We start from the raw sequence: 17,708 nt of genomic DNA, 5'->3' as shown, positions 1-17,708 counted from the left end.
CAGTATCAGATCAGGTTTCAGCACCTGTGCTGTCCAAGTCACATGATTCTTTGAGACTGGGGAATGCACAGACTCCTGGAAAGTTACACCCACTACATTCCCAGGAGTCTGTGCGGTGTAGGTTAGGAAGCATTAAGCACCTAGGTGCAGGAAGTGGGAAGATTAACTATTCTGCCTAGCAACAACACTTTGAAGGCATCTAAAAAAAAAAAAAAAAATTCGAAAAGGACTAATGACATTTTTTTAAAACTACTGATGTAATGTTATATTTATGGGTGGAACTCCACTTTAATGTTTTTAGGATTATTTGTATGCACAGGTTGGGGAACATACTAAAACTGGAGCACAGAGCATCTGTAGCAGCTGTCCATAGTAACCAATCAGATTCTAGCTTGTTCAGTTAAAACGTATCCATTATCAAAACATATAAGATCATGTTTTCATTTCCACATTGTATTTCATTTATTTGTAGACTACTACTATTATTCTGAACATTCTTGAATATGGTCCCCTGACTACAGTGGACTCTGCATTCATCAGTGCAATACCTGCTTCAAACGTACTTTAAACATTGTGTCAAGATGGATTATTGCATCTATCTGCACATAAAATAATCAAAGTTAACAGTCTGTATGAATATAATTCTAAAGTGTAGAACTAATAAATTGTGACACAAAGTGACATTTCATTTAGTTCCGATGCAGTAAGCTGTGTCACAACATGCTGCAGCGAAAAAAGTACTGCATGCTTATGCTTATATCGATCGGTCATACTTTATGCTGTTTTGTGATATTTGGTTTTATATAGAATTGTAAGCATGTTTCCAGTAAAATGGACACACACTGCTGTAATTGCATTGCCTCTGTGGTAGGCACAGCATTCATTAAATTGTGTAGAAATGTTTTACTCCATGCAATTATCTTAACAGATGTTTTCTTTCTAGATAATTAATGCCACTTTTGCTTGTTAAACACATAGCATGATTTTTCATTCACTAAAATGTATATTTGTTTGGATTATTTTTGCTGTGACTTGCTATACTGTTCTTTCTTTAGGTTAAACCTTGTTAACATAAACGTATAACAAATGCAACTGTTGATTGATGCTAAAGATGAACGATATATGTAAAAGGTCACAGGAATTGAAATGCATGATGGTCCTCAATTTGGTGCAATTGCCCAACATTTAATGCAGTTAGCTTATCATGGTTTCCTTGCTACTTGCTGGCCTTTTCTGGAACTTTTTGCTTACCGGTAAAAGTTTATATTAGTATTTTTTGCTAGAAAAATTTATTAGAACCCCAAACATTATATATAATTTTTTTAGCAGACAGCTTAGATAAAAAAATGGCGATCGTTGCAATATTTTATGTCACAGTGTATTTGCGCAGTGTTTTTTCCACAAAACATTTTTGGGGAATAAATACACTTTAACGAATTAAAAGAAAAACACAAAAGTTACCCCATTTGTATAATGTGAAAGCTGATGTTACACTGAGTAAATAGATACCTAACATTTCATGCTTTATAATTGCACACGTTTGTGGTATGGCGATAAACTACGGTACCTAAAAATCTACATAGGTCGAAACTTTATATGATTTTTTTTTTCATTAAGAAGAATAAGATAGAATACATAAGCAAGGTAACACAGGTATGCTGTATAAAATAAAATTCATGAATATACAATTAAATATATTGGGAATAGTAAAAAATAAAAAATAAAAAGAAGTATAAAGGGAGGAAAAAGAGAAAAGATAAAGAAGAGTAGAAGAAAAGGTGGATGAAGATATGATGGGTTTCATATGAATGGTGGATGTAACTTTATAATTTTAGAGAGAAAGTAAAGAATTATCAATATTGGGTGTATTGGTAAAGTCAAGCCATGGAGACCAGAATTGTAAAAAGTTGGAATGGTTATCAAGTAGGATAGATGTTAATTTTTCATGAACCCTGGTGCCCATAATTATTTTCTTCACTTCTCTAACTTTCAGGGATGGAGTTCTCCAGGCTTTAGCAATAGTTTGTTGTGTGGCCAAAAAACAGATCAATTTTCTCTCAGGTTTTCTGAAGCCTCGTACACATGACCGAGGAACTCGATGGGCGAAACACATAGTTTTCCTCGTCGAGTTCCTTGTTAGGCTGTCAAGGAACTTGACAAGGCAAGTTTCTCCATTCCCATTGAGGAAATAGGGAACTTGCTCTCTTTTTGGCTCGTCGAGTTTCTCGACAGTTTCCTCAACGAAAATGTTCAAACGACTGGTTTCCTCGGCAAAAAAATATCTCCCAGCAAGTTTCTTGCTGTTTTTTGCCGAGAAACTCAGTCGTGTGTACGAGGCCTTAAGCTCATTTATGGTTTATGTAGTAACTAAGGCTTCCCATGGATTTAGATGTATGTTTTTTTTTTAAATGTTGCTAATCATATTAGTTTCCATAGTTTCTGGACAATAGGGCGTTCCCACAGATGTGTAATAAAGTTCCTCTAGAATTACACCCTCTAAAGCAAATTACACCCTCTATAGGCAACGCTTTCATATTTTTTTTACATGTTACCTGTTTAGAGTTACAGAGGAGGTCTAGTGCTAGAATTATTGCTCTCGCTCTAATGATCACAGTGATACCTCACATGTGTGGTTTGAACACCGTTTACATATGCAGGCGCATCATACGTATGTTTTGTAAGTTTTTCTTATTTTTTTACCTTTTATTTTATACTTTTACACTGTCCCTTTATTTATTTATTTTTTAGCACGTGTATTTTAGCACGTGTAATGTATACATCGCTTGTAATATAAATTAGCATGGCAAGTCCTCTTTATTGAGAGATCTGGGGTCAAAAAGATTGCATTTTGACTTAAAAAAAAATTGTTATCGCCTGAGAATCGGAAGTGACATCAGAGGACACTTTGGTCCTGCCAAGGGCATAGAGACGAGTGGGGACCATCTTGCCCTCACTCGACTCACTGCCCAGCAGTTGGATTGTTTCCAGACTTTATCGATGGCTTCGGTAAGCCCAGAAATGACTGAGAAGCAGCGGGGCACTTCTCCATCCACTTTTAAAAGTGATCATGCTGTGAATGTGCCTGCGGGACCATGTTTATCCGACGCAGAATCGCCCATAATAAAAAAATGATACCTAGCTGCTGCCATAACACTGGTATTTAACGTCAAAATAATGATGTATTTTTACTATGGGCCGGTCGGCAAGTGGTTAACCCCTTCCAGCCCCCTCACCCTCTAAAAATTTCTGAACACCCAGAGGACAGGAAAAATTGGCGATCATGTAACCACTGGGACTGGCTGTCACAGTGGTCGCATGATCTGGAGCCACTTTCTGATACCCTCTTTAATAAAGTGATGGTCACTGGTAGCATTTCCTTTTTTTGGGTCAGACCTCAATTGCATCTACAGGCATGTCCAAGCTGGAATTGTATTCAACTTTTACTGTCACTTAAACAATATGGTCCTGGGACCTGTGGAGTTCACTAATTAATCAATTTATAAAGGCCACAAATCGATGCAAATGCCATGTTTTTCAGCACTGAACCCGAAACTTGGCACACATGTAGCCCCAGTTCTCCTCTATGAGAGTGCAAAGTTTGCTGTCTGGGGGACCTACGAACAGGGAGAATTTTTTTTTTCAAAGCCGGGCACCCCTTCTATATACTCCTATGTTAAACGTAAGTCTAGGCATGGGCACAGTGAGGCAGAGGCACAGTGAGGCATGCACATGGACACAGTGAGGCACAGTGAGTCATGCAGATGGACACCCTAGGCTTATACTCGAGTCAATACGTTTTTCCAATTTATTGTGGTAAAATTAGGAGCCTCGGTTTATATTCAGGTCGGCTTATACTCGAGTATATACGGTATTCACTGCATTCAGGGTGTTTTTCTTTTTTACTTGCTATTTTGCCCTGAGCTGGCAGAGCACTGAACTCAAACAGAAACCGGGCTAAGAAGACAATTTTTAACAAATCCCTGAGCCACAAACCTTGTGAGAGACAGTACTTTGCATAATAATATTCTATATAAAGCCTTTGTAGACCAAACTTTTTTTTTTTGAATAGGGAAGAATCTTGTCAGGTTTTTAAATGCTGTGGTCACATAACAGGGAAGTTCCTTTACCTTCTGACACCTTTAAGCCTTGTACACACGTCCGAGGAACTCGACGGGCGAAACACATGGTTTTCCTCATCGAGTTCCTTGTTAGGCTGTCGAGGAACTCGACAGGGCAAGTTTCTCCATTCCCGTCGAGGAAATAGAGAACTTGCTCTCTTTTTGGCTCGTCGAGTTTCTCGACAGTTTCCCCGACGAAAATGTACACAGGACCAGTTTCCTTGGCAAAAAGATATCTCCCAGCAAGTTTTTTGCTGGTTTTTGCAGAGAAACTCGGTCGTGTGTACGATGCTTTACAGGAAGTGAGACGAATATCTTTCATGCAGACACAGGTAGTGATTACATTTCTGACAGAAGCTGTAAATCTTCCTTATGCTGCCTGTGACCATAGTTACATAGTTAGTCTTATTTAAAAAAAGACAGAAGTCAACCTAGTTCAACCAATAAAAAGAAATACATAAATAAATTATACAATTCTAAATACACAGTACTATACCTACAGTTGATCCAGAGGAAGGCAAAACCCCCCAGCAAAGCATGATCCAATTTGCTCCAGCAGGGGAAAAAAATCCTTCCTGAACCCCCCAATTGTGTTCGGGGGATTTCCCCCATATGGACAACGAAGTGAGATCCTCCACACACCCTCTCACTGACACTTTTTTTTTTAAAGTCAAATAGAAAAGAAGCAAGAGAAATCTCCAAAATAAAGAAATATATTGAAGTCAAAGTTTGACAGAAGTTCTAACCTTTCTTCACTTTTTCCAAAACAAAGAAAAGGTGGAATTGGGATTTACACATTCTTAACAGTTTATTTTGGGTAAGGACCCACCAGTCAATCCTATGATCTGGTTTATCCGCCAGTCTAGCACTTAAAACACAACTTCACTCTTTAATCAACATTGAACATTATTAATCCTTATGTTGCTAACATTAGTAAATCCATAAGAATGTATATTATATTTACTTGCTTTAAACTTTTTATTTACATTAACTGCTTCCGGGCCACCCACCGCATATATACTGCGTCACGGCGGTCCGGCTGCACAAAATCACGTACCTGTACATATTTTTTTGCACACGATCTGTAGTGTGCGCATGTTGCCGGAGCACTGCACCCACTGTGATTGGATACACAGAGGGAGTCAATCAGCCATCGCAGCCATGTAAACAAGGCAGACCGCTGTTCTGTCAGGGAGTAAAAGAATGATCTTATGTGTCTGCTAATTAGAAACACGGATCTCTCTTTTCATCCAGTGAATAAGCTGAAGTACAAGTACTTTACATGCAGTAATGAGTAATGAAGAAAAGATGAGCCTCACTTCGGTCGTTGCTCTTTAATAAATCATCGTATTTATTGACAAGCCACAGTGAACAAATGCAAATGAGAACAGTTGACGTATTTTAGCCTATAAGGCCTTAGTCATAACCACATTACATGCAGTGCCTGCATTCGTTTTTTATTCTAAGGTTGAGAACAGTTTTAGCAAGGACAGAAAATACACACTGATCTTGCCAAAAAGGCAGTATCCTTGTAACTGTTAATTGAACTGAAAGCATGGACAATCATATCTTTATTTCTAAGCTATTTACTGTACATTACAAGTCCTCCTGCCCGAAGTAATGTATATAAAGAGAAGGACGATGTAATAATAATAGTTCAAATCAGGAGAGCATCCTGTGTGACAACCATGACTCCCTCAATAGATGCAGTGAAGTGAGTGAGCGTAGCCATCCAGGGATAGGAAGTATATTATTCACAGGATCACTAGGTACAAATAAGGAAAAAAGCCTATAAAGAAAGAAAACTAGTGTAGCCATCACATCTAATTGCTGGTAACCTGCAATTTAGATATACTTTGAAATTAGTGTCGTTTTTGGTGTGAAAATTTCAGTGGCAGACATTTTTTTCATTAATAATGAAGTCTGCTTTGCTTACCAATCGTCTAGTGCAATATTAAGCAATATTAAGGTCTGGTGTGAAACAAAAAGGTTGTCTGATGTGAAACAAAAAGACTGATTGTAAGTGACATTTTCTTTGTGGATATTCTGGTGTACAAGTAGCTGAGATAGGCGCACACAAAATGCAGCATGGCAATCCAAGTAAATTCAGTAGTTAACAGAAGAAAGCAAATGTCCAAATCCATGACTTCTTATCACTGACAAGTTAGAATCAATTAAAATGCAGTACTCCAAATTGCTTTGAGGGATCTTTTGAATTTACTTTGCCAATTACCCATATAAATGCCTTTGGCAATCTCTCTCATACAGGAGCTGCTTTGTACATCCCTTCACTAGATTCCTGTGACTTTTTGTTAATATGGCAGAATAAGAACAAAGTTTTCCAGACAGCTCATTAGAAGATTGCAGATCCTGTTCTAGATTAATTTGATCTATTATTGAAAAGTTTTCTTTACTTTTTCAGGTTATCAGTATTGCACACACTGACTCTTTATTGATAGTAAAACACATTCCACAGATGGAGTTAAATATTCTGGAATAAAAAATCAACTACTAAATAGATTAAAGTGGTGGTGAACTCTGAAAAAAAAAATTCTGTGCAAGGCAATGTCATAATGTGCACCACCACTTTAATCTATTTAGTAGTTGATTTTTTACCTACCTTACCTACCTTAGAATGAAGCCCTCCAGCGGTGTGCTGTCCTTCCAGGTTCGCAGGCTCCAGCCATCTGACTGGCTAAGCCACTATGACGTCATCACATCGCGCCTGGGTCCTCCGACGGTCATAGAGATGACTGGTGACCATCTGGTCACCAGTCATCTCTATGCTTCCTGCCAGCGCCGGACGATTCGTTCTCCGGGCCCCCGATGGCACGGGAGAGCCCGGAGAAGCACCGGATGGCGGCGGGAGGGGGGGATGTCCCCTCCTGCTGCCTGTAAGAACGATCTAGCGGCGGAATCGCTGCTATGATCGTTTTTACATTGTGCAGAATCGCTGGCAGAAGAGAAGGATATCTGAATGATGCCTCTAGCTGCAGGCATCATTCAGATATCCCCCTACAAAGCCCAGGACGTCATATGACGTCCACCCGGATCGGTAGAGGTCCTTTGTGGACGTCATTTTACAATGGGCTGGTATTGATGTGGTTAAAGTGAAACAATAAAAGTGAAATATTCCTTTAAATTTCGTACCTGTGGGGTGTCTATAGTATGCCTGTAATGTAGCATATGTTTCTCGTGTTTATAACAGTTTCTGCACAAAATGACATTTCTAAAGGAAAAAGGCAATTTAAAACTACTTGCGGCTATAATGAATTGTCGGGTCCCAGCAATACAGATAAAAGTCATTGGAAAAAAAATGTGTGGGGGTCCTCCAAATTCCATTACCAGGCATTTCAGGTCTGGTATGGATATTAAGGGGAACACTGCACCAAATAAAAAAAAATTACGTGGGGTTCCCCCCAAAAATCCATGCCAGACCCTTCAGGTCTGGTATGGATTTTAAGGGGAACTCCGTGCCAAAATTTAAAAAAATTACGTGGGGTTCCCCCCAAAAATCCATACCAGACCCTTATCCGAGCACACAACCTGGCAGGCTGCAGGAAAAGAGGGGGATGAGAGAGCCCCCCCCTCCTGAACCGTACCAGGCCACATGCCCTCAACATGGGGACAATGTCCTCATGTTGATGAGGACAAGGACCTCATCCCCACAACCCTTGCCAGGTGGTTGTGGAGGTTTGCGGGCGGGGGGCTTATCGGAATCTGGAAGCCCCCTTTAACAAAGGGGACCCCCAAATCCCGCCTCCCTTGTGAATTTCACAAAAAAAATTCAAAATGTTAAAAACGACAGGAGATGGCTTTGGACAAGTCCTTTATTAAAAAAAAAAAAAAAGATTCCAGTGATATAATGCATTCTCGATCTCCAGCGATGTAATCCATTCTCGATGCACTACTTTACAGGCATACTATAGACACCCCCAGTTACGAAATGTTAAGGAATATTTCACTTTTATTGTTTCACCAAAGTGTAAAAAAATAAATAAGTAAAATAAAAACTAAAATAATAAAAAAAAATTAAACGCCCCTGTCCCCGGTAGCTTGCGCGCAGAAGCGAAAGCACACATAAGTCCCGCCCACATATGTAAACGCCGTTCAAACCACATATGTGAGGTATCACCGGGTGCGTTAGAGTGCCAGCAACAATTCTAGCACTAGACCTCCTCTGTAAATCTAAACTGGTAATATTAAACATTTTCAAAGTGTCGCCTATGGAGATTTTTATGTACCTAAGTTTGGCGCCATTCCATGAGTGTGCGCAATTTTAAAGCGTTACATGTTAGGTATCTATTTACTCGGCGTAACATAATCTTTCATATTTTACAAAAAAATCGGTCTAACTTTACTGCTTTGTTATTTTTTTATTCATGAAACCATTTAAAAAAAAAGACGTTTGAAAAATGATTGCGCAAATACCGCACGAGATAAAACGTTGCAATGACCGTCACTTTATTCCCTAGGGTGTCTGCTAAAAAAACATACATAATGTTTGGGGGTTCTGAGTAATTTTCTAGCAAAAGGATGATGATTTGTACATGTAGGAGAGAAGTGCCCGGTAGTGAGGTGGGTATAAAAGCCCGGTATTGAAGGGCTTAAAGCTTATTTTTTCTGCTTTCTGGTTTTCATTGCTGTCTGTTTCTCCACTGAATTGATACCCCTAAACTTTCTGTTTAGCGACACCCCTTATACCACAACACTCAAGGGGGTAGACTGCAAGTGCAGTTGCTGCAAAGCTTAGTAAATGAGGCTAAGCTTCACTTTTCAAAAAACACCCAATCACGCACAAATAATAATAATTACTTGCACATGATTGGATGATGGAAGTCAGCAGAGCTTCCCTTCATTTACTAACCTCTGGAGACTTGCAAAGTGCACAGTCTATTTGCCTTTAGTAAATCAACCTGCGCAGGGAGTAAAAGAGGTTCCCTCAATTGTGACAAATAGAGTGATATGAACCTGACAGAGGTTCTAACCTTACTGTACTTTATTCAAATAAAAAAGTTATGGTCCGAGATTATCTGCTATTGTCGCTAAACAATAAAACAGGAAGTTAGAGAGTTTGCAAACAAAAAGTAAAGACTACCCTAGTGTGTATTCTGCATTTTCAGACATTGCTAATTAGCAAACTCTCTGCAGTATATATCTGTCAGAGATGTTCATTGATGTAATTAATTGTGTTTATTTTTGTCTCAGCAATTAAAATTGTTTAGCAGTGTGAATAAAAACAGATATATTTTTTTTATCTAAAAGCCACTACTGTAAATATTATAGAGTTGATAGATTATGGGCTCCCTGGCTTGATACTCTGGGGCTGAGCCCTAAAGAGTTTATTATGGCGAGACTTTTACAATGCCCCACTGGCTGAATGGTTTTGAATATGTGAGGGGTCTCCTAGAACCCCAAGGCTGTGCTATTTGGTCCTCTCCTCTGTTGCTTTCTTTGATTGTAACACTGTATGACTGAGGTTTTGTAATACTGATTTGGTGAGATGCTTGATTCAATGTTTCCATTGGGATGCAAACTATTGTATATGGAAACAGGAACAGGAAAATCACTGCTGTGGGGGTTCCTGGGGGCAGGGCACTTTGGATGATAACCCTTTCACAGCAGCCACCAGTGCATGGGGCACTTTTATATTGCGGTAATTATCATCCTTGGGGCTGTTTAAAACATTAAACTTTAGTTTTAATCCCTTCAGTAGGATAGAACTACTGTTTATGAAAGGATTTTCAAAAACATATCATTATCAGTATTTTGAGTATAATGGGAAATAAAAAAAAATGTTCATGCTGGGCTTGTATGCTTTCTGTAGCGATATATATTTTTTTAGCTGACTCAAACCAAATGTCCACCTGCCAGAAACACCTGGCTAATACAATTTAATTGCACATATGCTTCTGTTTTCCTGTATTGTTTTTTTTGCAACATTTTTCTTTAGTAATGAAGAAATAATTATTTATTACACATGTTTTTGGCATCCATTCTTTTCCTGCTCTGTGAGTTTTAATTTTTAGAAGATAACTTATAATTGAATAGTCCTTGAATCTAAAAGCCAATACTAGTGCCAGTAATAGTGTTGCTAACAATTTCTTGCATCAAACTAAATCTATGCTATAATGTATTGATGAAAATGTCAGTGCTAAAATACTAGATACCACATTATTGACACTGAAAAACCCAACCAGAGAGGACTATGCTAAAAGCAATCGATCAGTGTACAGTATGCTCCTGTGATCTGCCTGACTTTGGATAATCTTAGAATCAGATGCACAGATCCACTGGATTTTATATTCTGACCTGGTGGTCCTTTTTATTACACTTAGAAAATAATGGATATTCCTTAACCTCCCTGGCGGTATCATTTTGTCAGATTGTAGATGCATATATTATAACATATATTATATTGTAGGCCTTTGATTCTTAGGAGTAACTAATTTAAATCTGTCCAAACCAGTAGACATCCCGGGTATGATAAAGTTTGAAACACAAAATCTTAAATTATAATATAATAAATAACTATAAATAATAACAAATAATAATATAATAATAATACTTTTTATTCAATACATTTTAGTCAATCAAATCAAAAAATTTTAGTCAATCAAATCAAAAACACTGATTTTTTTTTGGCCAAACAAGGGTGCAATATTAATATAGTATATGGATTGCGCTACCCTGGTAGTTGACCTACATCCACTTAATCCTGTGCAACGGTTACAATTATTAACCCCTGTAAATAACACCTATAAATGACAATCCATCAAACATAAATGTGTACCAAGTGTTCACATACAAAAGTTCTTCTCAGAAAGATGTGAAAACACACACATAGAGCACGTTATATCAAGTTCACAAAGAATTTCTTATCACAAAGACAAACAACCTTTTTAGTGACAAAAGTGTAGAAAAAAAATATATATATAAGCAAATTAAATAATAGAGAATTTCTAAATGGATCCTCTTGCCTTTAAAAGTCCCAATGTGATGACCAAGTGTTCTTAGGCTATCAATACTCCTCTTGCGGAGTGTTCAAACACAATGTGATTTCACCACTTGCGTGATTATCCGATCACTGTTAAAAATGGAGACTCACCAGATCCCATTCAACAAATGCCTTTGGTTCATTCCCATGATAACCACTCCTATTTTGCGTCACCACAGCTGCCAGGTATCTTGGATATGTTAATGTAGTCTCTTTTTCTCTACAAAAGCTCACATAAAAAGAGTGCCCCTCATAGTGTAGTAGGTAAAATAATTTATTACGGTAGTTAAAAAGCAGAGCATATATTGCACTCACATTTCGTTGTGCCCGTATGCTGGCACCAAGCTTCTCCAGCCGTGTATGCAAACATATGAAGGAAGAAAAAGCCGTTCCTCTCTCGTGTTCCCCCTATGCCTGTCTTAAGGTCAGCGTGTTGTCCCGTAGATGTCAGCAGCCTCTACACATTTTGCAAGATATATTGCGTCCTCAGGACCATTTTTTGTAGACCACCCCTCTTGAAACATGAAAACCTTATAAGTGGTATGCCCAACTGAGAAGGAGACTGCTGTTTTGTTTATAATTAAAACAATGTAAAGAAATAAGGAGTCACAGGAAAATAAGTGTACGTATATTCATTAATTAGTCGAATAGAAGACATTTTCCAAACATGTTTTCTAGGAAGCAGGTCAAAAAATTCCAAATTTAGCGATGAACTACTCCCCCAAGAACAAACACAAGTCTTCTTACTACCAAAAGAAGAGGTTACTGTCTGATACATTCTAAATCTTCCATATCAGCTGATGATCATCTTATATCTTCAAGCACCTAATAATTACACCAATATTAATTTTATGACATTACCTTTAATAGGAGTTTGATACCTTGTGGTTAACTCACTTAATTGTAAGTAATGCAACTGTTGGTTCTCTTAGAAAACAAAAGTAAATATTCAGATAATTAAATTGTTCACTTTATTTGAGTTTTAGATTTCTGTTTGGTGTTATATCCAAATAGGTGTAAAGGTTCAATATGATAGGTTCAATCATTTTATATAATATTTTTTACATATTGTTTGGTATGTTTTCAAAATGATATGTGGATACCAGCAGGCCACTGTTTACAGTCCTATAAAAAATCCCCCCCCCCCCTTTCTTCTAGTATTGTGTTTCTCTTGAGTGGGTGACCACCTGGTATAAGACATTATTCTTTTGACTCCCATTGCTCCTTCATAGTAACCCCACCATATGCTATTTTGTAAAGGTTCAGTACATACAGACATTTAAGCCTCTAAAACATAAAAGAGAATGCTTAATCTAATGCCCATTTTATAGGTGTTATATACCACCTATATGTGGTTTTCAGTGCATGTTCCTCAAAATGTAACTTAAAATTCAGTTCACACTATTTCTTCATCTGGTTTTTCATGCTTATTTCATACCCCCCGTATTTTGCTATGCTCCTTGTAATGAATTGTCATGATAATTTAAATGTATCCGTTGAAAATTGAAGCCAAGACATAGAGCCTCTTCGTGCTGCATAAATATGTGTCCTTTCACATTTCATCAGATTTACACTGCTAGGTTTGTAGTGTTTACATCTTTTACAGCTTTTCAGTTCAGGTTACACATCACAGACCTTTACCATGCTTGAATTTAAAATTCTTTCTTTGATCAATTTAATTTACCGTACCAATGGGTAAAGAAATGGAATCTATTCTTCTAACCACATAATATAAAACCAAATTATTTTAGAAATACATTACTTTGGATAACGATGTGCTACAAATATAACATTGAGAGTTCCACTTTGAACTCTTAGGGGGTTATTTACAAAAGGCAAATCCACTTTGCACTACAAGTGCAAAATGGACTTGAAATTGCACTGAAAGTGCACTTGGAAGTCCAGTCACTGTAAATCTGAGGGGTAGATCTGAAATGAGGGGAAGCTCTGCTGATTTTATCATCCAATCACGTGCAAGCTAAAATGCAGTTTTTTATTTTCCTTGCATGTCCCCCTCGCATCTACAGCGACTGCACTTCCAAGTGCACTTTCAGTGTAATTTCAAGTGCACTTTGCACTTGTAGTGCAAATTGGATTTGCCTTTCATAAATAACCCCCTTAGTTCTCTATCTAATGCAGCCTTCTCAATGTAAAATGATGAAACACATTAAAAATAATCAGTCCTTATTTGCAATGGCTTTGGCACATGAGCAAACCTGTCATGCCACATACTAAGATTACACATCTGGACTCCCAGAGCTATGAGAATCCAATATGTGATTTATTGATTTACTGAGAAATGAAATATCAGTGGTGGGCATCAAATAAACACTATTTTTTAGGAAAACAATTGCCCCTGGACAGGAGGTGGCAGGAAGAAACTGAGCTCACATGTGTAGCTAAATTGGATGTTCGTCCTCTGGATTTTCCCACCATATTATAACCGTGAGGCCCCGTACACACGGTCGGACAAAACCATCGGTTCACCGCTGAAGTGGCCTGATGGTCTGATGTGTGTACACACCATCAGTTCAAAATCCGATCGGGTCAGAACGCGGTGACGTAAAACACACGACGTGCTGAAAAAAACGAAGTTCAATGCTTCCAAGCATGCGTCAACTTGATTCTGAGCATCCGCGGGTTTTGAACCGATGCTTTTTTGTACTAACCATCGGTTTGGTCCGATGGGGCAGCAGCGGTCCATCGGTTCGGTTTTGAAGCATGTTTTAAAATTTTGGACCGAAGGAAAACAGACCGATAGCCTATACACACGGTCGGTTTGGTCCGACGAAAATGAACTTCGGTCCATTCTCATCGGACCAAACCGACCGTGTGTACGGGGCCTAAGAGGAATATTTTTCAGAAAGAGAAAATACATGTTTACGGTACCAATGCTGTGGTAATGCATGTTAGTGTGTTGTGGTGCCATTCATTTTGAAAGCCACTATAAAGCAACTGTAATAGCATACACATGCAGCACTCAACAACACACGATGGGCATAGAAGCAAACTTCTGCAGGACCTAAATTTGCATGTGTTGAGGTATGTTACACTCTAATGATTCTGAATGGATGTGTGAATTGTGGCATAGTGCATGCTTATGTGAATTGGCCCTTACATGTAATAAATGAAAGTAATCTGAAACTTTATACCTCCCACTGCCCCTTTGCAAACAGCACCTGGACCCCCTGAAACTGTTGTTTAATTCTGGGGTGGGTCACAAAAAAAGAGTGGATTTTATTTTGTCAGTGATTTTATTAATATATCCTCCATTAATTACAAGTAATTTTAAACTTAGGTATTGTGCTTCTTTTGTGTTTACTGTTTTCTGAAAGCTTTGTACAGTTGTATTTATAAACAGTCACATAAGAATATACTATATCAAAAGAATGAATACATTTATTTTGAAGTGATACATCTTTCTAATCATGCTAAACCTAAATTTTCTGTCTGAGGTTAACGTGCGGAGTCCCTCAAGGATCCCCCCTGTCGCCGGTGTTATTCAACATCTATCTTCGCCCTCTTTTTGAAATCATCAGCAGCCAAAAACTGCTTTATCATTCATATGCAGATGACACACAACTATATTTCCGCATTTGCAACAAAAAGGATCACCACCTCAATCTAGAGACTTGCCTCTCTTTGATAGAGAACTGGATGACAAAGAGTTATCTTAAACTCAACGGAGCGAAAACAGAACTTCTCCTGTTTCACGCTAAGCGTATGAAGCAACCGACTACAACTTGGACCCCCCCCCCCCGCCCATTCTGGGCAAAATCATCACCCCTAGCGCCAAAGTCAAAAGTCTTGGAGTCATCTTTGACTCCTACATGACAATGGACGCACAAGTAGGGTCAGTAGTCAGCAGGTCTCACCATCTGCTGCGCTTATTACGCAGACTTACTCCTTTCATTCCCAAAGAAGACATAGCAGTCGTGGTGGGAGCAATTGTAGACTCCAGACTGGATTATGCAAATGCCCTCTATCTCGGACTCCCCAGGTACCAAATCGCTCGTCTGCAAGTCGTTCAAAATACGGCCGCCAGACTTGTGACTGGGAAAAAACCCTGGGAATCAATCTCACCTTCACTGAGAACCCTTCATTGGTTGCCAGTAAAAGACAGAATTGCTTTTAAAGCACTGTGTCTAACCCATAGATGTATCCATGGGAATGCTCCCCATTACATATGCAAAAAAATAAAAGCTCATAATCCCAATCGCGTATTGCGATCCACCAATCAAAATCTACTCCAGATACCGAAGGCCAACCACAAATACAAAGGAGAGAGAAGATTCGCGGTCCAGGGCCCCAGACTTTGGAACGCTTTACCAACCAGCATTCGGTTGGAGGAGAACCATTTAGCATTCAGGAGAAAGATCAAAACTCATCTCTTTTGATATCAAAGGAGACAGGGACATCAAGTGCCCAGAGGCGATTTGGTTCGCATGTGCTGCTATATAAGTTTTCTTTCATTCATTCATTCAACGAGAATAGAAGTACATTATAAATGTTTTTTTAAATTTGCCCTTATCTGTTTCAGAAATGCAGAATGAAATTCTATTTTTATTTTTCCAGCACAAAAGAATTGTTTTCACCCCATTTGCTTTTTACATTAACACATATTGGCATTGCCTGTACCTGGAGAAGATAAATATGTGCAATAAATAGGACTTATTGTGGCTGGTAACTAAAGTCCTAATGCCTGCTGTAATTAAATCACATTGCTCATTGCCAAGCCACTTGTCACTGCTGATCTTTCATTCAGTTCAGAGCAGGATAATCTTTCTGCCATTGTATCAATTCAAAAATTAGTACATGTATTTCTTTGACAGCATCAGTCACTTTCACCAAATGTCAAAATTTCTTGTAAGTGTGCATGACAAGTAGATTAAAAAATTGTCATTTTGATCAGAAATACCTTCATTAATTATCTAGATAAGTAATTATATTCCAACCATGTAATGGAATATACTGTCTTTGTAAAAGTGATCTGGATGGCAAGCTTCTCTTGTAGATACACTAGAGCTGTAAATGTAAGCCTAATTCCCACTTAGGCCTAGTTTGGAGATAAAAAAAAACTGAACTGTAGGGTCTACTCAATGAAATATACTAACTGCTGTATGTTAGCCTGGTACACGCAGGCTGAGTATCGGCCGGTTCAACAGACACCAGCTGACGTTTGGCCCCTAAGTACACCAGTTTATCCAACAGAAGCTGCAAATGAGCATGCTGGAAAACCAGGCAGTATCCGATCAGTGCTTGCAGACAACGGCTGCGGTGCTGACCAGTGTGTTCTGGTGGGGGGCGGTCCCCCTGTCAGAACACAATAGCTCAGTGGGAAAATCACTGGACAAACATCACATCTCAGCTGCTGGGCTGAATGAAAAAAAAACTGATAGTGTGTTTGGGCTTAAAAGGCAGTGTTCCATATTTCACAATATCTTTTCTCCGACTGATTTCTGTGTCAGCATTTGTTATTTTTACTTGACGTATTGTCAATGTTGTAATAAAGTAAGCTGCAGTTTCTACACTGGACAGACTTTTGAAAGTAGCTGACCAAAGCTAGTATTGCAGGGGATCCTAAAATTTGACTTATATCTTGGTGCAGACTACTGATAAAAGCAAGGAACCAACCACATAATAAAAAAAAATTCTGGTTGTGTTCTTTACACCAGTGGTATACAGAATCTTAGGTTGTCACAATACAAGGAATGGCTTTTTGGAATTTTGGGAAGAAAATTACTGTACTGTAACTTCCATACCATAGTTGACAGATCTGTCCACCTTACATATAACTAATTAGCTGTATAATGTGCCAGTGGCGGCTGGTGTTTTGGTGTTTTTCTTTGGGGGGCCCACTTCGGCGGTCAGCCAGCAGCACCTTCCCCAACCTGCTGTCTGTCGGTCGGTCCAGGATTTACCCCACAAAGAAGGCGGGTGATGGGCATCGGACAGCTGGCAGCAGCTCCTGTGTCCTCTTCTCCATCGTGGTGGCTTCAGCTGTGTGTCTCTTCTCCTCCTCCTAGGCATCCAATGGGATCGCCTGTCATTTCAGCCAATCTGGTGATGGGTCTCAAGACCCCCCACCCTATTTTGAAGCCTATTAGAGCTTCTGACTCTAATAACGTGCTTCAAAAAAACACCCCCCTGTTGGAATTCATGCATCCTGCATAGGATGTCACTTGTATGTTAAACAATGGCAGCGTCTAGCAGTCAGCAGTTTAGCTTAAAGAAGAGCAGCAGTCAGTTATAAAAAAAGTTAGCAGTTGCAAATACTATAGCTATGGAAATTACATACACCAACCCTAACCCTTTATCCCTTGTGTCCAAGTCACCTATTTAAAACAGTGCTGGGATAGCAGTTCTAAGTCCTGTGTTAAAACTCAGCAGAGTTTTAGCAGCATCAAGTAAGCTCAGTGTAAGTCAGAATATGCTGATAATCAAAGGAGCTGAATCATATACTCCTGGGATTCCAGGGAGGCTAAAGCTACATGGCTGATTTTAATCTCTTGCTCTGAAGCAATTTTTAGGAGCTCAGTTTCTCTACTTAAATCACCAGGGTATATTTGCTCGGTGTAGCAATTGATTACTAA

This window comes from Rana temporaria, chromosome 4 (genome assembly GCF_905171775.1).
Source record: "Rana temporaria chromosome 4, aRanTem1.1, whole genome shotgun sequence".
NCBI lineage: Eukaryota > Metazoa > Chordata > Amphibia > Anura > Ranidae > Rana > Rana temporaria.
Note: the sequence above shows the minus strand (reverse complement) of the source record.